Below are 16,746 nucleotides of genomic sequence, written 5' to 3'. Positions count from 1 at the left end.
ACCTCTTGGTACTATATTTGCAACTTCTTGCGAGCCTATAATTATTTTAAAGTAAAAAGTTTTTTAAAAAGTAGTGGAACATCTCTATAGAATTTTAAAAACCTTTTCTTGAGGCAAAAGTAAATTATCAATGAATATTGACCTCTTAAGGGGAGAATGAATCTAATAAACATGTATTAGCCCTACTACAGTGGTGACTAAGCCAGGCACATAAAGACCCCCCATTGGGGAGATTATATTCTAGAGAGGGAGACAGAAAATGTAAACTCAGAAAGAAGACCATTTTAAATAATAACAAGGGGCTTCTGAAGGAAAAGAAACCTTCAGTACTTACCCAGATTTCAAGAAACAGCCGTGGGCCTCTCTCTGTTTGAAGACGGGCTGCTCAGGTTCTGGATGGTTCTTCGGAGAAATATGCAAATTGCCCTGTGGGAGCAAACCAGAAAAACCAGCCGGTGGGTCCACAGAGTGTGGGATCTGGGGAAGGCTACAGCAGAGGGAGCTGGCTGGTTAGCTAAAGCTCAGGGGAGCCTGGCACTGCACCGTCACTCCTCTGGGCCCTTGCCCTGCACATTCCTCGATGTGCGATGCTGTTCTCAGCAGAGTAGTAAGGCAGGCAGCTACCACTGCTGAGCACTCACCATGTGCCCCACACAGCCCTGCCACTTTCCATGGATGGTCTCATTGAATATCCTTGTTCAACTCCTTGTACCTTGAGCTGTGGTCACTGCATCCAGCTCCTGGGCAGACACCGTGTCGCCTCCACATCTGTACCTGGTGCCTAACCACAGAGTGTGTGCTCAGAAAATGCCAGTTATATGAACTGAGGAATGAATTAGCTTTTAGGCTTAAGCAAGAGCTAGATTTTCCTATTTTTCTCCCTAAAGGCAATCCCGTTCTTACATGCCAACGGAGCATCAGATGGTGAAGGGAGATGGACGAAGGGCCAAGCATCTGGAATTACCCAAAGGAGGTCTCAGGACCCAAAATCTGGGTCCCCCAAAATTTCAAATAATTTGAGCTTCATCCTTAGTGCCATTTTCTTTTTCTTTTTTTCTTTTTCTTTTTTTTTGAGATAGAGTTTGGCTGTGTCGCCTAGGCTGGAGTGCAGTGGTGCCATCTCGGCTCACTGCAACCTCTGCCTCCTGGGTTCAAGTGATTCTTGTGCCTCAGCCTCCTGAGTAGTGGAATCACAGGCACGCACCACCATGCCTGGCTAATTTTTCATATTTTCAGTAGAGACACGGTTTTGCCATGTTGCCCAGGCTGGTCTTGAACTCCTGAGCTCAGGCAATCTGCCCGCCTCAGCCTCCCAAAGTGCTAGGATTACAGGCGTGAGCCACTGCACCCAGTCCTTAGTGCCATTTTCAATGCCAGTGAAAATAATATTTTTTACTTTTTTAAGCCTCAGTGGGGTTTGTATTAAGTTATCAGTGGGAATGCCCTTCTCCTAGAGGTTGCCTTCTTCCCTGGCATGAGAATGAACCTGTACTGTGCCTAAAAATTGAATATTCACACTATGAGTCCAATCATGTTAAAACAATGGGGAGGAGAAAAATGACTGGAAGAACATCCTCCAAAATTATCTCTGAATTGCCATTCAGAGATACCAGAGACTTTTCTGTATTTCCCCTAAATTTCTGCCATAAATTCGCATTACTTTTGAACTCTCTAGAAAGCTATTTTGTGCAGGTCTCTATCCGTAGAGAGGATACTGTTTGGACATGCACCAGGATGCTGGCAGTGGCTAACTCCAGGTAGGCAGAGACCCGGATTGGATTCTGGATGATTTTAATTTTTTCTTTATATATCTGTGTTTTATGAATTATTAACAATAAGTGTTGATTTTGAGATCGGAAAAAAAATAATTTAAAATTACAACATGCTGCACTGGTGCCAGTTCATACCAGCTGGTGACAATCAGTTCTGTGCTTCTCCATCCAACCCTGTGTCCGGTGACGTTGGCATGTTGGGAATATTTATATCACAGAAATCGGCAAATGCTACATATCCGGGATAATTTTGTTCTAGAGAGATGGTAGACCAGAATTCGACTGAATATACAACATGACTCTAGTTCTGTTTTTAAAACATGTTTCGGCTGGGTGCGGTGGCTCATGCCTGGAATCCCAGCACTTTGGGAGGCTAAGGCAGGTGGATCACGAGGTCAGGAGATTGAGACCATCCTGGCTAACAAATGCCATCTCTACTAAAAATACAGAAAATTAGCCAGGCGTGGTGGTGGGCACCTGTAGTCCCAGTTACTTGGGAGGCTGAGGCAGGAGAATGGTGTGAACCTAGGACGCGGAGCTTGCAGTGAGCCAAGATCACACCACTGCACTCCAGCCTGGGTGACAGAGTAAGACTCTGTCTCAAAAAAAAAAAAAAAAAAAAATTAAATTAAATTAAAAAACAAACATGTTTCAGCCAGGTGTGGTGGCTCACGTCTGTAATATCAACACTTTGGGAGGCCGAGGCAGGCAGATCACCTGAGGTCAGGAGCTCGAGACCAGCCTGGCCAACATGGCAAAATCCCATCTCTACTAAAAATATAAAAATTAGCTGGGTGTGGTGGTTCATGCCTGTAATCCCAGCTACTCAGGAGGCTGATACAGGAGAATTGCTAGAAACCAGGAGACAGAGAATGCAGTGAGCCAAGACTGCACCACTGTATCCAGCCTGGGTGACAGAGTCAGACTCTGTCTCAAATAAATAAATAAATAACAATAAAAAATAAAACATGTTTCACAGAGCAAAAAGATCAGAAGGAAATACATCAAAATGTTTATGATCATTATCTGTTGGTTGGTGGGGCTGAGGGACTAGAGGTGATTGGTTTCTGTTCTTTTTATTTTTCTATATTTTTAGCATTTCTGTCATAAGCTTATTGGTGCTTTTATAATGTAAAAAAAAAAAAAACAAACTTTTAATCAGAAATAATTCTGGCCTCTTGATCCTTAGAAGGGGAGTGTTTTATCTCAGAAAGCCCTGGGCCCATGTGGCCCAGCCAAGTCAGTGGGGGTGAGTTCACAGTTAAGTCCCACACATTTGACCAACAGATCTTGTCAGTAAGAAAAAGAGGCCGGGCGCAGTGGCTCACGCCTGTAATCCCAGCACTTTGGGAGGCCGAGGATGGATCTCTTGAACCCAGGAGTTCGAGACCAGCCTGGACAACATGGCAAAACCCCATCTCTACAACAAATACAAAAATTAGTCAGGCATGATGGTGAGTACCTGCAGTCCCAGCTACTCGGGAGGGTGAGGTGGGAGAATCACTTGAGCCTTGTGGGTAGAGGCTGCAGTGAGCTGAGATCCTGCCACTGGACTCTAGCCTGGGTGACAACAGAGTGAGACTCTGCCTCAAAAAAAAAAAAAAAAGAGAGAGATTCCCTATTTAGTAAATGATGGTAGGAGAACTGGCTAGCCATATGCAGAAAATTGAAACTAGATCCCTTCCTTACACCATATACAAAAATTAACTGAAGATGGATTAAAGACTTAAATGTAAAACCCCAAACTATAAAAACCTTAGAAGAAAATCTAGGCAATACCATTCAGGACATAGGCATGGGCACAGATATTATGACGAAATCACCAAAAGCAATTGCAACAAAAGCAAAAACTGACAAATGGGATCTGATTAAACTAAAGAGCTTTTGCACAGCAAAAGAAACTATCATCAGAGTGAACAGGCAACTTACAGAGTGGGAGAAAGTTTTTGCAATCTATCCATCTGATAAATGGCTAATATCAAGACTCTACAAGGAACTTATGCAAATTTACAAGAAAAAACACACAACCCCATTAAAAAGTGGGCAAAGGACATGAACGTACACTTCTCAAAAAACATTCATGTTGCCAAGAAACATGAAAAAAAGCTCAACGTCACTGATCATTAGAGAAACGCAAATCAAAACCACAATGAGATACCATCTCATGCCAGTCAGAATGGCAATTATTAAAAAGTCAGGAAACAACAGATGCTGGCGAGGCTGCAGAGAAATAGGCATGCTCTTACACTGTTGGTGGGAATGTAAGTTAGTTCAACCGTTGTCAAAGATGGTGTGGCGATTCCTCAAAGATCTAGAAGCAGAAATACCATTTGACCCAGCAATCTCATTACGGGGTACACACCCAAAGGAATATAAATCATTCTATTACAAAGATACCTGCACATGTATGTTCATTGCAGCACTATTCACAATAGCAAAGACATGGAATCGGCCCAAATGCCCATCAATGATAGACTGTATAAAGAAAATGTGGTACATATATACCATGCAATACCATGCAGCCATTAAAAGGAATGAGATCATATCCTTTGCAGGGATATGGGTGGAGCTGGGAGCCATTATCCTCAGTAAACTAATTCAGGAACAGAAAACCAAACACCACATGTTCTCACTTATAAGTGAGAGCTGAACAATGAGGACACATGGACACAGGAAGGAGAACACACACTGGGCCCTGTCAGCGGGTGGGGTGCAAGGAGAGAGAGCATTAGGAAAAAGAGCTAATGCATGCTGGGCTCAATACCTAGGTGATGGGCTGCTAGGTGCAGCAAACCATCATGGCACATGTTTACCTATGTAACAAAATGGCACATCCTGTACATGTATCCCAGAACTTAAAAACAAAGAAAAGAAAAAGAAATGAACAAGGGTTGGTGGGACAGACAGGGCAATTCTCAGTTTCTCAGCTCTCCATGATGCCGGAATGGGGGAGCCCATGGTTTCAACTCTACGAATTGTCCAACTGGACAGGCTGGGACCCCAAACTCTTCCAGCTGCACAAACGTAGGGGCAGCTGTGGGGTGGGAGATGTGCCACCTGCTGTGTGTCTGGTCCTTGGGGGCCTCCACCCGTTGATCTGATTTGGGATCAGGATCCAGTCCAAAGTAAAACTGGATCTCAAGTGTGTCTGAGAAGTTACACTGATTCCAAGAGAGTGCTATATTCCTGCAACGAGAAAAAGTCCCTTCTGTCAGGACCAGCAGTACCTCTGTGCCCTGGGGTCACCTAAGACACACAGGCCTGGTCCAGCAGCGCCCTGGGGCTCAGGAGTCACTGATGGAAGGAGGAGCTCCCAGCTCCCAGTAGCCTCCTGAGGTTCTTGTCCCAGGTACTGTGAAGACACCAAATGATATAGTTTGGCTGTGTCCTCACCCAAATCTCACCTTGAATTATAGCTCCCACAATTCCCACATTGTGGGAGGGACCTGGTGGGAGGTAACTGAATCATGGGGGTGGGTCTTTCCTGTGCTGTTCTTGTGATAGTAATTCTCAGGCGATCTGATGATTTTATAACGGGAAACCCCTTTTCGCTTGGTTCTCACTTCTCTCTTGCCTGCCGTCATGTAAGACGTGCCTTTTACCTTCCGCCGTGATTGTGAGGCCTCCCCAGGCACATGGAACTATGCGTCCATTAAACATCTTTTTCTTTATAAATTACCCAGTCTCGGGTATGTCTCCATTGGCAGCATGAAAATGAAGTACTACACCAAGGAACTCCAAGAAAGACCCACACTTTACCTAGAAGACGACGCGTTCTCCAGGGAAACAACAGATACAGAGTAAGAACAACAGGGCAAACCCATGCCTACAGCTCAGCTGCACAGCCCAGACCCAGGATGGACAGAGGTCATTTTGGAATGGGACCTCGTTTTGATATGCTACGATTATGACTTGTGTCTAGTCAGTCACATCATCTGTCACCAAAGAAAATGCTGACTGGGTCATTTTTGTAAGTAGTGGGGGCAGTGAGACATTCCATAAATATCTGACCTCAGCTCCACAAGCACCCACAGTGGGCCCTCTGAATATTTGTTGACTGATGCCATAAACAATACCATTGGATTTCTTCTTGGAGAGATGAAAAATTCCAAAGTCAGCACCAAGGAGAAAATCAAGTATGGTCAATACCATCTTTGAAAATCCTTTAAATCGTCCTTAAAACTCCATGACCTGGGCCTTTAGAAGATCACATGCAAGAATGAACTTTTGTTTTTTTCTTTACATGCCAGCCAGCTCTGGCCTTTTTCTCCCCCTCTTGGAGCAGTCAGTGAAGGTCAAGGTCAAACTTTTTGTTTGTTTGTTTGTTTGTTTGTTTGTTTTTGAGACAAAGTCTTACTCTGTTTCCCAACCTGGAGTGCAGTGGCACAATCTGGGCTCAGTGCAACCTCCACTTCCTGGGTTCAAGCAATTCTCCTGTCTCAGCCACCCAAGTAGCTGGGATTACAGGTGCATACCACGATGCCTGGCCAAGTTTTGTATCTTTAGTAGAGACAGGGTTTCAACACGTTGGCCAGGCTGGTCTCGAACACCTGGCTCAAGTGAAACTGTCACCTCGGCCTCCCAAAGTTCTGGGATTACAGGCGTGAGCCACCACGCCCAGCCTCAAGGTCAAATTTGATGTGACTTATATTAGTGTGGGTAAGTGATTCTATTAGTGTGCCGCCTCTCCCATGCTGCTCCAGCCATACCCTACTCCTTGCAGCTCCTAGACCCCACCAGGCTTTCTCTCTCTCTCCTTTTTCTGATCGCAGTTGAGTTTTTAAATGATTCTCTGGTGCAATAAAATAACCATTAATAGGGAGATGGCGCTACAGCGTCATGGAAAGGCTGAAGACTAATTATTCTGGGGCCAAGGAGAAAGAAAAGCATTTGGCTAAGAAATCATTTACACCACGTAAAGCTATGGCACCATCCTTAGGCCAGAAATGCCACAGAGCATAGTAGAAGGTTACAATACACATGCACCCCACAGCCAAAATAAGACAATCTTGAGATGCTCCTAGAAGGGCAGAGTCTAGGTGGGCCCAGGTTAGCACCCTCTGCAGCCATTTAGAAGAGATACCCATTCATTCTACACCTCTATCCAAAGTCAAATTGGAAGCTAGAGGTCAGTGAGGCATCTCAGGAGGTCTCCATGGCAACAGTTCCAACATAGAAGAACCCAGAGGGTTTTGGACAATCACATTGCAGACCAGAAGAAAACAGAGATGCTGGCATGGAAGGAAAGCTCCCCTCCCACTCTTGCGTCAGCGGTCTGGAGGAGGGGCAGGAAGGTGGGTGGGGTGACAGTGCCATTGGGGTGGACGCCCAGGCCCTATGATGTGTGCCCACATTTACCACTGCTCTCTTCCTTCCCCTGCCTGGTATTAATCACCGTCACCTCTTACTGGGTCACGCCTCTCCACACATCTGTTTTTTTCTGCCCTCACCCCAGCTGTTCATACACAGCACCCAGAGAGCACCATCTCAGAGTCAGGCCATGCCCCTACTCTGCTCCAAACACTCCAAGATTCCCTTCTCAAAGTCAAGGTCCTTACAGTGGTGATGGGGCTGCTGCAATCCGGCCTGAGTGGCCTCTCTGCCCCCCACCCCCACCACCTCTCCCATGCTGCTCCAGCCACACCTTCTTCCCTGCAGCTCCTGGACCCCACCAGGCCCACTCCCACCTCACGGCCTTTGCATTGGCCGTTCCCACAGCTAGGAATGATTATCCCCCAGATAAGGACACAGCCAACTCCCTCACCTCCTTCCTGTCTGAGATCAAATCTCACACTTCGGTGCAGCCACCCTGCCCACTGCCTGTTCTAGCCCCTTTACCCAGCTGCTCTACTTTGTCCACAGCACACACTAGCCTCCCAATTCTGTATCAGTTACTCATTTACATTTATCTTCTATCTCCCTCTGCTCACAGGTAAGCACAGTGGGAACTCAGCAACAGTTGTTGACTGAATGGTGGTTTCCACTTGGGATAACTACAAAATAATTACAGAGACAAATTTGCCTGAGAAGGAAGTGGGAGAAATGGCAAAGTCTGTAATAGTCCATTTGACCCACTGGTTTTCAAACTGCCCCCCAGAGCCCCAGAGTGACGGACAAGATGAGACACAGGGGGGAACCCTCAATACCCCACCTTCAAATCATAACAGCACATGATTCAGCAATACCACTTCTGGGTATATATGCAAAACAATTGAAAGCTGGGTCTCCAAAAGATATTTGTACACCCATGTTTACAGAATTATTCACAATAGCCAAGAGTTGGAAGCAACCCAAATGCCCATCTACAGACAAATAGATCAACAAAATACGATCCATACACACAGTGGAACATTATTCAGTCTTAAAAAAGGAAGGAAATAGGCTGGGCGTGGTGGCTCAAGCCTGTAATCCCAGCACTTTGGGAGGCCGAGACAGGCGGATCACGAGGTCAGGAGATGGAGACCATCCTAGCTAACATGGTGAAACCCCGTCTCTACTAAAAAATACAAAAAACCAGCCGGGCATGGTGGTGGGCGCCTGTAGTCCCAGCTACTTGGGAGGCTGAGGCAGGAGAATGGCGTGAACCTGGGAGGCGGAGCTTGCAGTGAGCGGAAATTGCGCCACTGCCCTCCAGCCTGGGCGATAGAGCGAGACTTCATCTCAAAAAAAAAAAAAAAAAAAAAAAAAAAAAAGGAAGGAAATTCTGACACATATTACAACATGAACGATGAATGTACCCTGAGAAGTTACGACATAAGCCAGTCACAAAAAGATAAATGCTGTACAATTCCACTTCTGTGAGGTATGAGGAGTAGTCAAATTCATAGAGAGAGAAAGTAAAATGAATGGTGGTTGCCAGGGGCTGCGGGGAGCAGGAACAGGGGCGGAAGGTGGTTGTTTAATGGGTGTGGAGTTTCAGATCTGCCAGTTGGAAAGTTCTAGAGATTTGTTGCACAATGATATGAATATGCTTGACATTACTGAACTACACACTTAAAATGTGTGCCCTTTTCCAAAAGCACAGTTTAATAATAAAATCAGCTTAGATTTTCTGGGGCCTACTTCCATGATCCCACTTCAGCTTCCCAACAACTTTATGAAGAAGAGATAGTCGTTGTCCCCATTTTACAGATGAGAAACCTGAGACTCACAGAAGATTACAATGAGACAACTCACAGAAATTTACAATGGTAAATTTCATGGTATGTGTATTTTATCACAATTTTTACACTAAAAAAAATTAAGGCCAGACGCAGTGGCTCACACCTGTAATCCCAGCACTCTGGGAGGCTGAGGTTGGGTGGATCACCTGAGGTCAGGAGTTCAAGACTAGCCTGGACAACATGGTGAAACCCCGTCTCTACTAAAAATACAAAAATTAGCTGGGCATGGTGGTGGGCACCTGTAGTCCCAGCTACTCAGGAGACTGAGGCAGAAGAATCGCTTGAATCCAGGAGGCAGAGGTTGCAGTGAGCCGAGATCGTGCCATTGCATTCCAGCCTGGGTGACAAGAGCAAAGCTCTGTCTGAAAAAGTAAATAAATTAAAAAAAAAATTAAAAATTAAAAGTTAAAAAAATAAAAAATTTTTAAAAATTTTAAACATTTAAAAATCACAACAGTAAAAGGTGGACAAATGTTAGCCACATGTTACCTCTTTCCACACATCATCTTATTTTCTCTCAACAATCCTACAAGGTGGGTGCTATTATCATCCTTCCACAGATGGGGACAGAGAGGCCCTGAGAATTGAAGGTCAAGGTCACTGGACGAGTCACATGGTATTTAAACTTGTGCCTGGATCTTAGGCCACAGGCAGCCATCTTCACAATGGTGCTATTCTACCTCTCTTTGGTCTGGTTTACATCCTGGCCAGAGATTTCCAACACAATTTGAAAACCAGCAAATTGGATGAATCTGACGAGCTCTCATCAATCCACAGGCTCACATCCCACTTCTGAGCCCCAAGCACCTGTGGACGGGCCTAACCTGCTTTTCCCACTTTGTTTTCTTTCACTCCCTGCTTGCAGCTCATCCTCAGCTAAACTGCACTCCCCTGCTTCCAGTTCACGCTGGGATGCCACCTCAGGCCTCAGCTCAGGCTGTTCTCTCCCATCTGGGTCCCCCTGTCCAAATGGTGTCCTTTTCCAAAAGCACAGTTTAATAATAAAATCAGCATAGATTTTCTGGGGCCTACTTCCATGATCCCACTTCAGCTTCCTAACAACCTTATTAAGAAGAGACAATCACTGTCCCCATTTTAGAGATGAGAAAACTGAGACTCACAGAAGCAGAAGTCACACAGCTGGCAAGACCTAGGATGCTCCTTCCAGGCCTGTGTGACCTCAAATCCCAAGTCCTTCTCCACTTTACTAACGTAGGGGGTCAGGGGTTGCCATGCACTTCCCTGGATTTGTCCAGCGAATGTGGGGCCTGCCACCTCTGAAGCCCCAAAGACTTCATCTGGGCCCCTCCACCTCTTCTCGGACATAATGGCCGGTTGCCAATGTGTCTGTCTCCCTGAACAGGAGGGTCAGGGTGAGAGTGGATGAAGCCCAGGGCACCAGGGCTTCCCAATTAATATTTTGGTTATTCATTCCAGTGTAAAACAGCCAGCCCCTCCACTCCTGCCTCCAACCCAACCCTTTGTGATTTTTATTTATTTATTTTTTTTGAGATGGAGTCTTGCTCTGTCACCAGGCTGGAGTGCAGTGGCTCGATCTTGGCTCACTGCAAGCTCCACCTCCCGGATTCAAGCGATTCTCCTGCCTCAGCCTCCCAAGTAGCTGGGACTACAGGCGCGCACCCCCACACCCAGCTAATTTTTGTATTTTTAGTAGATCTCGATCTCTGAATCTTGTAATCTGCCCTCCTTGGCCTCCCAAATGCTGACATTACAGGCGTGAGCCACCGTACCCGGCCTGTGATTTTCTTTATCAAATATATCACCACTTGACAATATATTATAGATTTATTTACGGTCTATCTCCCTCACTAGAGGAAGCTCAGAAAGGCAGTGGCTTTTGGGCCATGTTCCCAGACATATCCTAGGACAGCATGTGGCAGAGCAGGGGCTCCATCCCTGTGTGCTGAATGAAACAAGCCACAACTGAAAAATGACTTCAGCAGATTTTGTTGAAGGACAATATCGTTTTATGTAAAGTGAGGTCCCCAATGTGCTCAAGAGGGCGTCCCTATCGGTGGATGTCATTACTGATGACTTACTAAGCATTACTGAGGACCTACTAGCCCTGGTCCTGGAGGTCACAGGGGTTACAGTTAGGGTGGTGTACAGGGTATAACAGGAATTAATCCCAGCAATGAGTGTATAATTCCACCCTGAACTTAACCTCTGACATACAGGAGAAGCCTTGTGGCCTGAGGCATTTGGAGTACAAGTCTGGGTAGGGCTAAAATGTGAAGAATCAGAAGATGTTACCTGGGAAAAGGGAAGCAGGGGGTAGGAGTGGCCTGGAAGAGCAGATGCAAAGGTCCCAAGGAGGGAGGGGTGGCATGCCTGGGCACAGAGGGCTGTTGATAAGTGTCTGAGATGCAGCTGGAGGTGTAAGCTGGGGGACAGGGGTGCACAGCCTTCTGGTTCCTGTAAAAGGTGTAAGCTGGGGGACAGGGGTGCACAGCCTTCTGGTTCGTGTAAAAGGTTTTTGCTCTTTTCCCTAAAAAAATGGGAAGCCAAGGCCAGGCGCAGTGGCTCATGCCTGCAATCCCAGTACTTTGGGAGGCTGAGGCGGGCGGATCACAAGGTCAGGAGTTCAAAACCAGCCTGTCCAATATGGCGAAACCCCATCTCTACTAAAATACAAAAATCAGCCGGGCATGGTGGTGGGTGCCTGTAGTCCCAGCTACTTGGAAACCTGAGGCAGGAGAATCGCTTGAACCCAGGAGGCGGAGGTTGCAGTGAGCCGACATTGCGTCAGTGCACTCCAGCCTGGGTGACAGAGTGAGACTCTGTCTCAAAAAAAAAGAAGAAAAAAGGAAAGAAGAAAGAAAGAAGGAAAGAAAGGGAAAAAAGGAAAGAAAGAAAATGGGAAGCCAGAGTGGGGTTTTAGGCAGAGGCAGAGGGTGGTATGATGATATCAGGGCAGCTTGAAGTGGAGGTCAGCCAAACGGAAAGTGGATTGGATTTCACTCTCACCCCTTCTGTCTGCTGTCACACGGTCCAGAGAGCCAGTTCCCCACTCCTCATCAGCAGTCCCGGTTTATAATGTACAACACCGTTTACAAAACACACAGATCAAAAGAGAACACAATGAGAAACCACCCACTGACATTTCTTAGGTCCCACGTTAGCCAGCCCTGGTGGCTGATCCAGCCTTTGTAGCCCAGTGGTACCAGAGTAGAGAGGGATGGTTTGAGCCTTATGAGGAACTCTCCAGACCTCAGCCTTTGTGGGAGCTACATGCTGAGCTATGACAACCTAATCGATCAACTCCTCCTACCCAACTCCTCCTTGGGCCTTAGGACTAAAAAGTATAAAGTCATGCCTGTAATCGCAGCACTTTGGGAGGCCGAGGCGAGTGGATCACGAGGTCAGGAGATTGAGACCATCCTGGTTAACACGGTGAAACCCCATCTTTACTAATAATACAAAAAAATTAGCCAGGCGTAGTGGCGGGCGCCTGTAGTCCCAGCTACTCGGGAGGCTGAGGCAGGAGAATGGCGAGAACCCGGGAGGTGGAGCTTGCAGTGAGCCTTGATCGCACCACTGCACTCCAGCCTGGGCGACTGAGCAAGACTCCATCTCAAAAAAAAAAAAAAAAAAGTATAGTCTTCCAAAGTGTCAGACACTGCACTGGGCCTTTTGTGGCTTCAGCTCCTTTAATTTTCACAACAACCTTGGAGATGAGTATATCACAAATGAGTAAACTGAGACATAAAGAGGTCATTGAGCTTGCCTGATCACTCAGTTACAAAGCTGCAAAGCTAACACCTGAGCCCATCTCTGTCTGATGCTGCACACGAGGGCTTGAGGCCACTCTAACACCGGTCTCTTCTGCTGTCTTCATGTACTTCACAGCTGGGGAAACGCCAATGGTCTCCCCTGTGCCCAGCCCTCCCTCCCCAGGCTGAAGGGCAGGGCTTTATTTCACCCTCTGGAGTGTACTTCCTGAGGGCAGGGCTCGTTTTTTTCACTGCTGTATCCTCAGTGCCTAAACAATGCACAAAGTAGGAGCTCAACAAATATTTGAATGAACAATCCAAAGCCATTTGTTGAATGAACAAATGGATGTTCCCAAAGCTTAAAAAGAGTTTCATATTTTCTGCAACGAAATAAACACTGAGTTAGGGGAAAGGGGGTTCATGTGCTGACTCCTACTTCGAGTTAGGTAGTAGTCTGGGATGCTAGCCTGACCCTGCTCGCAATTCCCAGTGCCACCCCAGGAAAGAGCTGGGCTGGTCACGGCAAAGGCATTGTGGAGGCCAACTCTGTGCCAAGCACTGGGTCAGGCTCTCCAGGCAGGTAGCCCAGGTTTTTCTCTCTTGCTTCCTAGCTGCGTGGTCTTGGGGAAGTTACTTCACCTCTCTGAGCTTCAGTTTACCCAGCTTTAAAATCCACTCAAAAGTCAGCAGCACTAATTCTTCCCTCCTGTAACTTCAGGCATGGGCGCCAGAAGACACGGCCTCCTTGTAACATGAGGGGCCTGGCTTTTCTCCAGAGGCTCCCCAAGCCCCGCTAGAACGCTCTGTTTGAGAGTCTGCGGGGCGGGGCGGGGGGACGGGCGCGGGGGGCAGGGAGAGACGAGGCGAGAGAGTCCTAGAGGCCTTCCTGACAGGGACGTGGAGGGGCCACGTGGGGCAAGCGGAAGCACAGTGACCTCTCGTGACCTTGGACAAGCCCCCTTCCTCTCTGACCTTGACCAGCGTCCTCATTTGTCAAGGGAGCGGCTGGGTGACCTCTAAGAACTCGGAGGCCGAGGCCGGAGTCGCCCGAATGCTCCGTCCAGCCTCAGTTTCCCCCTCTGCCGCCCCGCAAGATTTCTAAAAGCACTTCCGGCTCTGAAAACCAACCAACCACCAGCAGGCGGCCTGGCTCAGGGCAGGCAGCGCCAGGGAGCGCGCGGCCGCTTCCTGGTGGGTCCAGTGTCCCTGGGGTAGAGGGCGGGGCGCAGGGCAAAGGGCCCCAGGGCTGGGCCGGGCTCAGAGTGCCCCGCGTGGGACCGGCGGGGAGTGGCCCAGCAAGGTGCGCGCCACCGTGGCCTGGCGGCTCCGGGGCCCCCTTACCTGGAGGCGGCGGCGAAGGCGAAGGCGGAGGCGGCGAAAGCGGCGAGGTGCTCCTCCCGCCCAGCCCCTCCCCTCCCGGCCGCGTCCCGGCCCCGGGCCTGGCCCGTCCAGCCGCCTGCCCCGAGCGCGCCTGGTCGCCGCCGGCCGGGCGGAGCACTCGGGAGCGCGGCGCGGGGGCGCGGGGCTTTCCAGGCTCTGACTTGCCAGCTGCGGGTCCCGACCTGGCTCGTCCCACCTCTGCCCCACTTCCACCACCCATCGCGACAGGGGTGCCGGCCTCTGCAGGTGACCGGCTAGTCGGCGGGGCCACATCTGTGTGTGGGTCCATTTACCCTCCAGGAAGCAGCGAGACAGCGCGGAGCGGGAGAAGGGACCTGCAGGGTTGGCCTTTGCAGAAACTGCCCGCGAAGGACTCGGCCACTAAAGCAGCGTGCCTCAAAGCCACGGCGATGGAAGTCTTCAAAAATGTATAATGTAAACAAAGAACCAGTCACAGAAACCGCCTTCCCGCACGTGTATGCAGCACTTTGTAGTTTGCAAAGTGTTCAGATATCTCAGTTCCTCCTGATTCTTCTTTCATTTTCCCTAACGCTAAGTTTGGTCCTGTCTCAGGGCCTCTGCCTGGAGGCTGCCGTGCCTGGGACTCTCTGCCTTCAGGCCTCCCTTTCCCCCAGTCCATTTCCCGCTTTCCACTCTAGTCTCCTCTCGGGATGCCATCTGAGAGTCTTCCCTGACCACCCAGCACATTCAGTCATTGAACAAATTTACTGAGCACCTACTACGTGCCAGGTACAGTTCTTTTTTCTCCTTCCTTCCTTCCTTCCTTCTCTCTCTCTCTTTCTTTCTTTTTTTCTTTCTTGCTGGAGTCTCGCTCAGTCACCCAGGCTGGAGTGCAGTGGCCGGATCTCAGCTCACTCCAACCTCCGCCTCCTGGGTTCAAGCGATTCTCCTGCCTCAGCGTCCCTAGTAGCTGAGACTACAGGTGCCCACCACCACACCCGGCTAATTTTTGTATTTTTAGTAGAGACGGGGTTTCACCATGTTGGCCAGGCTGGTCTCGAACTCCTGAGTTCAGGTGATCCACGCTCCTTGGCCTCCCGAAGTGCTGGGATAACAGGCCTGAGCTACTGCGGCCGGCCTGCGCCAGGTACAGTTCTAAAGGCTGTGGAATCATGCACCAGGCCTCCAGTCCTGTTCTATTTTAATCATAGTATTTATCACTCTGAAATTATTTTGTTCATTTTTCTGTTTCCTACTTTATGTTCTGCCTCTCCAACTTTTTTTTTGTTTGTTTTTTGAGGTGGAGTTTTGCTCTTGTTGCCCAGGGTGGAGTGCAATGGCTCGGTCTCGGCTCACTGCAACCTCTGCTTCCCGGATTCAAGCGATTCTCCTGCCTCAACCTCCCTAGTAGCAGGGATTACAGGTACCAGCCACCATGCCCAGCTAATTTTTGTATTTTTAGTAGAGATAGGGTCTCACCATGTTGGTCAGGCTGGTCTCGAACTCCTGACCTCAGGTGATCCACCCACTTCGGCCTCCCAAAGTGCTGGGATTACAGGCGTGAGCCACTGTGCACAGCCCCAACTAGACTTTGAAAGCCCTGGAGGTGGGTGGGTTTAGGCTGCCTTGCTCTCCTCTGTGAGCCCAGCCCCAGGGGCTGTGCCTAGCACTTGTAGGTGCTAAAAAGAAGCACTTGATGGGCCGGGCGCGGTGGCTCAAGCCTGTAATCCCAGCACTTTGGGAGGCCGAGACGGGCGGATCACGAGGTCAGGAGATCGAGACCATCCTGGCTAACACAGTGAAACCCCGTCTCTACTAAAAATACAAAAACTTAGCCGGGCGAGGTGGCAGGCGCCTGTAGTCCCAGCTACTCGGGAGGCTGAGGCAGGAGAATGGCGTCAACCCGGGAGGCGGAGCTTGCAGTGAGCTGAGATCCGGCCACTGCACTCCAGCCTGGGTGACAGAGAGAGACTCTGTCTCAAAAAAAAAAAAAAAAAAAAAAAAAAGAAGCACTTGATGAATGGATCTCTTTCCCCTAGCAACCCTGTGAAATTTCATCACACCCATTCTAAAGGAGAGGAAACCCAGGCTCAGGTCCAGATAGTGCAGAAGCCACAGCTAATGAGTGCCAGAGCTAGAACATGAATCATCGCGGCCTCAGAGGCTGTTGCCCTTTCTCCCAGTGAAGACAGTCTAGGGTTATGGGAGGAAAAGGTACTGACGGGAGTCAGAGACCAGCATCACAGCTCAGAGCCTGGGACTCATGTACCTTGTGAAATGTTCCATCCTCCATCTGCTCATCTCCCCACTGGCCAATGAGGACCAAGAAGGGCAACTCTACCCACCCATGAAGTTATTGTGAGGGTCAAATGGGTCAATCATGTGTAGGCTTTAGGGGAATAAGGGGTTATATCTGAGCATGTGAGCTTTGTCAAGCTTGAGAACTTCAGCAGCCTTGCTCTCAATATCTGGTAGCCCCTTCCAGCCAGATCAGCTTTGTGGGACCAGGCACCACTCTGCACTCCCCAGCTTAGCCCTGTCTCTAATTTGGTTGGAGACCTTGTGTCAAACACACTTGTCTTTGGATATTGGACCCTGTTCAGCCTTTGCTCAGCGCCCAACCCTCACCCTAGTCACCCCCACCGCACACAGGCCCTAATCCCATCATTGAGGCTATGGGTAGGAAAGATGGAGAAAATATGTTTACCCCTTTTGGTGCATGCTTTTGAGATTTTT

At 48.6% G+C, this 16,746-nt stretch overlaps 1 protein-coding gene across 3 annotated transcripts in view; it reads right to left on the bottom strand.

The window, feature by feature from the left end:
* Positions 1-14,481, bottom strand: part of TMCO4 (transmembrane and coiled-coil domains 4) — a 122,552-nt gene extending 108,071 nt beyond the window's left edge. For 2 of the 3 annotated variants that reach the window (XM_005544572.4, XM_074018189.1), the window contains exons 1-2: positions 14,011-14,036; positions 335-426 (exon numbers count right to left, since the gene is read on the bottom strand). The gene's annotated coding sequence lies outside the window, so the exon portion shown is untranslated. Of the gene's footprint in view, positions 1-334; positions 427-14,010; positions 14,037-14,342 lie in introns of those variants that run through there. The other variant, XM_005544574.4, reaches the window with a different exon arrangement.
* Between the last annotated feature and the right edge of the window lie 2,265 nt (positions 14,482-16,746).

The sequence above is a fragment of the Macaca fascicularis genome, chromosome 1, assembly GCF_037993035.2.
Source record: "Macaca fascicularis isolate 582-1 chromosome 1, T2T-MFA8v1.1".
NCBI lineage: Eukaryota > Metazoa > Chordata > Mammalia > Primates > Cercopithecidae > Macaca > Macaca fascicularis.
The sequence above is the reverse complement of the archived record's forward strand: the minus strand, read 5'-3'. Positions and strand labels throughout refer to the sequence as shown.